This window comes from Rhincodon typus, chromosome 15, assembly GCF_021869965.1.
Source record: "Rhincodon typus isolate 14 chromosome 15, sRhiTyp1.1, whole genome shotgun sequence".
In the NCBI taxonomy this organism is placed as follows: Eukaryota; Metazoa; Chordata; class Chondrichthyes; order Orectolobiformes; family Rhincodontidae; genus Rhincodon; species Rhincodon typus.
This window is the reverse complement of record NC_063346.1, coordinates 563965-571994: the sequence shown is the minus strand read 5'-3', so window position 1 is coordinate 571994 and position 8030 is coordinate 563965. Positions and strand designations below refer to the sequence as shown.

The 8030-nt window shown below is 46.6% G+C and overlaps 1 protein-coding gene across 1 annotated transcript in view; it reads left to right on the top strand.

Moving 5' to 3' along the window:
* The first annotated feature begins 3651 nt into the window (after nucleotides 1-3651).
* Nucleotides 3652-8030, top strand: part of LOC109912726 (hyaluronan synthase 3-like) — a 33554-nt gene continuing 29175 nt past the window's right edge. Inside the window, exon 1 of the mRNA XM_020512159.2 lies at nucleotides 3652-3741. The gene's annotated coding sequence lies outside the window, so the exon portion shown is untranslated. The remainder of the gene's footprint in view (nucleotides 3742-8030) is intronic.

Genomic DNA, 8030 nt, shown 5'->3' with positions numbered 1-8030 from the left:
TCTAATGATGACTGTGAATCAATTGCTGATTGTTGGGAAAACCTATCCGATTCACTAATGTCCTTTAGGGAAGGAAACTGCCATCCTTACCTGGTCTGGCCTAAGTGCAACTCCAGACACACAGCAATGTGGTTGACTCATAACTGCTCTCTGGGCAATTAGGGATGGGCAATAAATGCTGCCTAGCCAGCAACACCCTCATCCCATGAATGAATAATGAAAGAAAGCCTCTCTTGCTGACAATCTTGACATTGTGACCCCTATTTACTGACATACCAACTAGTGAAAACAGAATATCCTTCTTTACTCTGTCAAAATTCTTCATAATTTTGGACACCACAATAAGGTCACATCTTAATCTTTTTACTTTGCTTCAAAAAGAATAAGCCCAAATCTCTAATCTTTCCTTATATCTAAAATCCCTCATTCCTGATATCATTCTAGTAAATATCCTTTGAACTTTCTCCAGGGCTTTAACATCCTTCCTTAAATAAGGTGCCCAGAACTGAATGCAATACTCCAAATGTGGTCTGACCAATGATTTGTAGAGGTGTAGCATCATTTCCTTGCTTTTATAATCTATGCCTCTATTTACTGGATCCTCTAAGCTTTCTTAACAACTGTTTCACCTTCAGAGAATCATAACTGTGAACCCCCAGTTTGTAAAAGACCTGCTCACACACTACCTCCAACCTCCATCTAGGGCCCTAAACAATCTTTCCAGGTGAGACAGAGCTTCACTTGCATCTCCTCCAACCTAGTTTATTGGACCCAGTGCTCCCGATGTGGTCTTCTCTACGTCAGTGAGACCAAACGAAGACGAGGTGACCATTTCACTGAGCATCTTCACCTGGCCTGTAACGGCCAACCTAACCTCCTGGGCACTGCCCATTTCAACTCCCCGTCCCACTCCCCCTCCAACATGTCTGCCCTCGTACTCCTCCAGTGTCACAGCGACTCGGAACGCAAATTTGAAGAACAACACCTTATCTTCCGCCTGGGCACCCTACAGCCCTGAGGACTCAACACTGAGTTCTCTAATTTCAAATAACCTTCCCACCCGTTTCCCCCGCTCCCCTTCCAGCACCACCACCCTCTGACCCTCCCTTCCAGCCACCAAACGGATTCATCCCTCCCATCGACCAACCAGGTCGTACCTACTACCAGTGTTCACTTATCACTACCATTCTGCTACCCCACTTCCCCCTCTTTATCTGCAGCTCCCCCTACCCCCACGTCCAGTCCTGAAGAAGGGTAATACCCTAAACATTGACTTCTCCTTCCATCCAGATGTTGCCTGGCTTGCTGTGTTCTTCCGGCCTCCTGTTTGTCTACTCTTTGCTCCTGTACTCCCCTGAAAGTTGTACCATTGAGCTTGCATTACCTCTCCATATTTCTTCTTCCAAAATGCATTACCTCATATTTCGCTAAATTGAATTTCATCTGCCAGGTGTCTGCACATTTGGCCATCTTGCCAATGTCTCTCCAAAGTCGTTCAACGTCATCCTCACAACTCACTATTCTCCCTAGCTTTTTATAATTTGCAAATTTGGAGATTCAGACTTCAACACCCACCTCCAAATTATTTATATAAATCAGAAAAAGCACAGGTCCCAACACCAATCCCAGGGGAACACCAATTTCAACTCATCTCCTATCTGAGAAATGCCCCTCTATACCTACCCTCTGTTTCCAATTTTTTAGTCAACTTCTAACCCACACTGCAAAGGACCCATCAATCCCAAATATTTCTAATTTGCTAACCAACCTACCACGGGGAACTGTATCAAATGCTTTCTGAAAGTTCAAATATACAAATCCCCAGTACTACCCTTGTCCACTGCCTGTGTCACCTCATTAAAGAACTCAATTATTAACTCTAGTATTAAATTATTTTTCTCTAAGTGTATATTTACCTTTCCTGTATTATGGCCTCCATCAGTTTTCCCACCACTGATGTCAAACTGACAGGTCTCTAATTTCCCGAGTTATCCTTTGTCCCGTTCTTAAACAAAAGTGTCACATTTACAATCCTGCAGTCCCCTAGTCTTGTGTTCAAAGTGGCTGGGAAAATTTCTATCAATGGCTCCACAATTTGCTCCCTTATCTCTCAGCAATCTAGGGTAAACCCTATCTGGACCAGCTGGCTTCTCTATCTGGAGTGCTGCCAGCCTTTTTAATACCTCTATCCATGACTATACTGTTCAATTGTTCAACACCTGCATTTTTAACTAGGCCATTGTTACCATGTTCTGAGTTCTGGACCCCAAAACGTTAACTGATTTTTTCCTCACAGATGCTGCCAGATTGCTGAACTTCCAGCAACTTCTGTTTCTGTTCCTGATTTACAGCATCCACAGTTCTTTCAGTTTTCAGTTACCATGTTCTAATTTGGTAAAGCTTTTACTAAATTCTAGAGGAGAGCTGCCAGTGTAACTTATTCAAAAGAGATGGAGATGATAAATAGGTAAATAAAGACTAGTTAACATCTGTCTTTGGGAAAATGTTACAGAGTTTATTAAAAATAGTGTCATAGCAGAACATTTAGAAATACATAATCAAACAGAGTCAATGTGGCTTCACAAAGGGGAAGTTATGCCTGAGAAAGAACTGTAATAAATTTGAGGAGGTACAAGCTGAGGAGTAATAAACAAAGGAGGAACTGTCTCAGGACAAGAAATTGATATGTGAGTAGTCTGGGCCTATGATCATCGGAGTTTAGAAGAATGAGAGGCAACTTTATTGCAACATCTAAGATTCTTAGGTAATCTTGACAGGGTAAATGTGGGGAGATGACTTCCCCTTATAGGGGAGTCTAGGACCAGAGGGCATTGCCTGAGTGACGGGTTGCCCATTTAAAACAGATTTTGTTCTCTCTGAGGCTAATGAATCTGAGAAAATCTCTGTCAAGGTGGTCATTAAATATTCCCCACTTTTGACAGTCACCGGAGCCGAAACACTAACTCTGATTTTCCCTTCACAGATGCTGCCAAACCCTGCTGAGCTTTTCCAGCAATTTCTGTTTTTGTTTCTGATTTATAACATCCGCGGTTCTTTTGGTTATTTTTGGTCATTAAATATATTCGAGGCTGAGAGGCATTTTTTGATCAGTAAGGGATACAAGGATTATAGGGACTTGACTGGCGGAATAGCCAACTTCTGCTCCAACGTTTTAGGGTCTTACAGTCTCTCGCAAACCAATCCCACTGTCTCATTCTGTTTCTACAAACCTGTATTAATTCCAGATTAATCCCGCTGTTCCACTCTCTTCCCCAGCTGTTTCAGTATAAACCTATTCATTTGGAGTTGCTGTAGCCGGGTGGTTTAGTGCAGACTGGAAGCTGCATCGATCTTTGAACAGAAGCTCCGCTATCCTCAAACAGCAACTGCTTTCTTTTACCAATCATTTTTGATTACTAGCCCTTGTCCTTTACTTCTCCCCTCGCTCTATCTCTTCTCTCCCTCCTCTCTTCACTTCACGTGTCCTGTCACATTCCCTCATTTCCCTTTCTCCTGCATATTTGCATATTTCTTTCATTTATCTTTCTTTATACACCTCTGCAGCCGCACCCTCACTGCCTCCCGCCCCCCCCCCCCCCCCCCCCGTCCTGCCCCCCTCCCCTTTACCTATGCCGGTGACGGGGTGGGGGTGGAGCTGCACTGACAGGGTGGGGGAACGATCGAATCGAGTGGATCCTCCGTGATCGCTGCTGTAGGAGCCGGGGACCGGTGCGGGTGAAGGTGAGTGCGGACAGCGGCACGGAGCTCGCCTCTTGCTCCCCGGGACCGGGGGCGGCAGGTTCGGGAGACGGTGTAGCTGCCGGTGACTGAGGAAGGGAAACCGATCCGTGCCCCCACCCCCGGGGGCTGCCCCCCCACCCCCTCCGGGCGGTGGCTCCCGCTTTGTCCCGAGCAGCTGCTCCATCAGTACCATGGGGTGGTGAACCAAACCCCGACCAGCTCCAGGGAAAGCCCCGAGAGCCCCCCCACCCCCCCCCCCCCCCCACACACACACACACACACACACACACACAGAGTCCCAGTTTGGACAGGAATACGGGGAAAGAGAGAGAGTCATTGAAGGGCATACAAGGAGATCGTTGGACCCCTTGAGTCCATGCTATCTCCCTCCAGAGCGACCTATTCAGTCCCTCGATCCCCCGAGCTCTGGGCGGTTATTCATTTAAGTTCACCCAAGCTGTCTTGGGAGCTCCTTGTTCCCAGCTCGAGCCAGTGCATTCCAGGACGTTGCCACTCACTGCATCAAAAAGTTCCTTCTCGCATTTCCTTGTACCTCTGGCCAAATCTGCTCCCCGCCCCTGTTCTAAACCTGTCAAAATCCTGTACCCCTCGGTCAAATCATCCTTCCTTCTCCTTGGCTCCAATGAAAGCCACCTCACCTTCCCCATTCTAATCCCTGCCGTGAAGGGACTGTGCTGGACTGGGAGAGTTGGGGAAACTGAGCTTGTATTGTCTGCAATTTAGAAAAAATGAGATGATCTCAGAGAAACGTGCAATATTCTTAAAGATATAGACAGAGTAGATGCAGTGGGATGTTTCTGCAGGCGGCGTGGTCGAGTACCAGGGAACACAATTTCAGATTAAAAGGCAAGATATTTATGGTTCACATGAAGAAGAATGTCTTTTCTGTTGACAGGGTGTTTCTAGTAATTTGCTAAGGTTCCAGAGGATCATGGAAACTCAGTTATTGAGGAAGTTTAAGACAGAGATTAATACACTTCTCATCATTAATGACATTAAAAGATATCAAAATAATGCAGGAATATGGTTTGAAAGTGGATGGTCCAGAAAAGCAGAGCAGACCTGAGGGGCTGAATGGTCTACTCTGAGGCTCCCAATCTTGTAGCTGGAACCCTGATCACTGGAGAACCAGTGCAGAAGTAGACAGAATGCAGAAATAGAGAAACAGCACTAATGGAGAGTGATAATTAGAATAGAGGGACAGCACTAATGGAGAGATAATTAGAGTACAGGGACAGCAGTAATGGAGAGAAAATAATCAGAATAGAGACACAGCAGTAATGGAGAGAGATAATTAGAATAGAGAGACAGCAGTCATGGAGGGACAGCAGTAATGGAGAGAGAATAATTAGAATAGAGGAACAGCAGTAATGGAGAGAGAATAATTAGAATAGAGGGACAGCAGTAATGGAGAGAGAATAATTAGAATAGAGGAACAGCAGTAATGGAGAGAGAATAATTAGAGGAACAGCAGTAATGGAGAGAGAATAATTAGAATAGAGGGACTGTAGTAATGGAAAGAGAATAATTAGAATAGAGGGACAGCAGTAATGGAGGGACAGCAGTAATGGAGAGAGAATAATTACAAAGAACAAAGAAAATTACAGCACAGGAACAGGCCCTTCGGCCCTCCAAGCCTGCGCCGATCCAGATCCTCTATCTAAACCTGTCACCTATTTTCCAAGGATCTGCATCCCTCTGCTTCCTGCCCATTCATGTATCTGTCTAGATACATCTTAAATGACGCTATCGTGCCCGCCTCTACCACCTCCTCTGGCAACGCGTTCCAGGCACCCACCACCCTCTGCGTAAAGAACGTCCCACGCATATCTCCCTGAAAGTGAGTAAGTGAGGTAATATATTTGGGCAGTTGCTTTACCCGAAACACTACCCAGGTAGTGTCTCCCACCCATCCTCCTCCTCTAACCAAAAAAAAAGGTTCTGAGCGCTGATTTGGTAAGGCTACTAGTTTTTTTTTAATTTGTTTGGGAATTCAGAACAGTGGGAATGGATGTTGGGGCAGTTGTATGCTCCTCCTGTAGAATGCGGGAGGGAAGGGTCACCACTAGTGTCCCCACTGACTTCATCTGCGGGAAGTGCACCCAACTCCAGCTCCTCGGAAACCGTGTTAGGGAACTGGAGCTGGAGCTGGATGAACTTCAGATCATTCGGGAGGCTGAGGGGGTAATTGAGAGGAGTTACGGGGAGGTAGTCACACCTCAGGTACAGGAAAAAAGTAGATGGGTTACAGTCAGGGGACGGAAAGGGAACAGGCAGACAGTGCAGAGATCCCCTGTGGCCGTTCCCCTCAAAAACAAGTATACCATTTTGGATACTGTTGGGGGGGACGACTTACCAGGGGTAAGCCATGGGGTACAGGTCTCTGGCACAGAGTCTGTCCCTGTTGCTCAGAAGGGAAGGGGGAAGAGGAGGAGAGCATTAGTCATTGGGGACTCCATAGTTAGGGGGACAGATAGGAGATTCTGTGGGAACGAGAGAGACTCGCGGTTGGTGTGTTGCCTCCCAGGTGCCAGTGTCCGTGATGTCTTGGATCGTGTTTTTGGGATCCTTAAGGGGGAGGGGGAGCAGCCCCAAGTCGTGGTCCACATAGACACCAACGACATAGGTAGGAAAAGGGATGGGGACGTAAGGCAGAAATTCAAGGAGCTAGGGTGGAAGCTTAGAGCTAGAACAAACAGAGTTGTTATCTCTGGTTTGTTACCTGTGCCACGTGCTAGCGAGGCGAGGAATAGGGAGAGAGAGCAGTTGAACACGTGGCTACAGGGATGGTGCAGGAGGGAGGGATTCAGATACCTGGATAATTGGGGCTCATTCTGGGGTAGGTGGGACCTCTACAAACGGGATGGTCTACACCTGAACCAGAGGGGTACCAATATCCTGGGGGGGAAATTTGCTTATGCTCTTCGGGAGGGTTTAAACTAATTCAACAGGGGTTGGGAACCTGAATTGTAGCTCCAGTGTACAGGAAGTTGAGAGGAGTGAGTTTTTAAATAAGGTTTCAAGGTCGCAGGAGTGTACCGGCAGGCAGGAATGGGTTTGAAGTGTGTCTACTTCAATGCCAGGAGCATCCGGAATAAGGTGGGTGAACTTGCAGCATGGGTTGGTACCTGGGACTTCGATGTTGTGGCCATTTCGGAGACATGGATAGAGCAGGGACAGGAATGGTTGTTGCAGGTTCCGGGGTTTAGATGTTTCAGTAAGATCAGGGAAGGTGGTAAAAGAGGGGGAGGTGTGGCATTGTTAGTCAAGGACAGTATTACGGTGGCAGAAAGGACATTTGATGACAACTCGTCTACTGAGGTAGTATGGGCTGAGGTTAGAAACAGAAAAGGAGAGGTCACCCTGTTGGGAGTTTTCTATAGGCCTCTGAAAAGTTCCAGAGATGTAGAGGAAAGGATTGCAAAGATGATTCTGGATAGGAGCGAAAGTAACAGGGTAGTTGTTATGGGGGACTTTAACTTTCCAAATATTGACTGGAAACGCTGTAGTTCGAGTACTTCAGATGGGTCAGTTTTTGTCCAATGTGTGCAGGAGGGTTTCCTGACACAGAATGTAGATAGGCCAACAAGAGGCGAGGTCACATTGGATTTGGTACTGGGTAATGAACCAGGCCAGGTGTTAGATTTGGAGGTAGGTGAGCACTTTGGTGATAGTGACCACAATTCGGTTACGTTTACTTTAGCGATGGAAAGGGATCGGTATATAACGCAGGGCAAGAGTTATAGCTGGGGGAAAGGCAATTATGAGGCGATGAGGCAAGATTTAGGATGCATAGGATGGAGAAGGAAACTGCAGGGGCTGGGCACAATTGAAATGTGGAGCTTGTTCAAGGAACAGCTACTGCGTGTCCTTGAGAAGTATGTACCTGTCAGGCAGGGAGGAAGTGGTCGAGCGAGGGAACCGTGGTTTACTAAAGAAGTTGAATCTCTTGTCAAGAGGAAGAAGGAGGCTTATGTAGAGATGAGGCGTGAAGGCTGAGTTCGGGCGCTTGAGAGTTACAAGTTAGCCAGGAAGGACCTAAAGAGAGAGCTAAGAAGAGCCAGGAGGGGACATGAGAAGTCTTTAGCAGGTAGGATCAAGGAAAACCCAAAAGCTTTCTATAGGTATGTCAGGAATAAAAGAATGACGAGAGTAAGATTGGGGCCGGTCAAGGACAGTAGTGGGAAGTTGTGCGTGGAGTCCGAAGAGATAGGAGAGGTGCTAAATGAATATTTTTCATCAGTATTCACACAGGAAAAAGACAATGT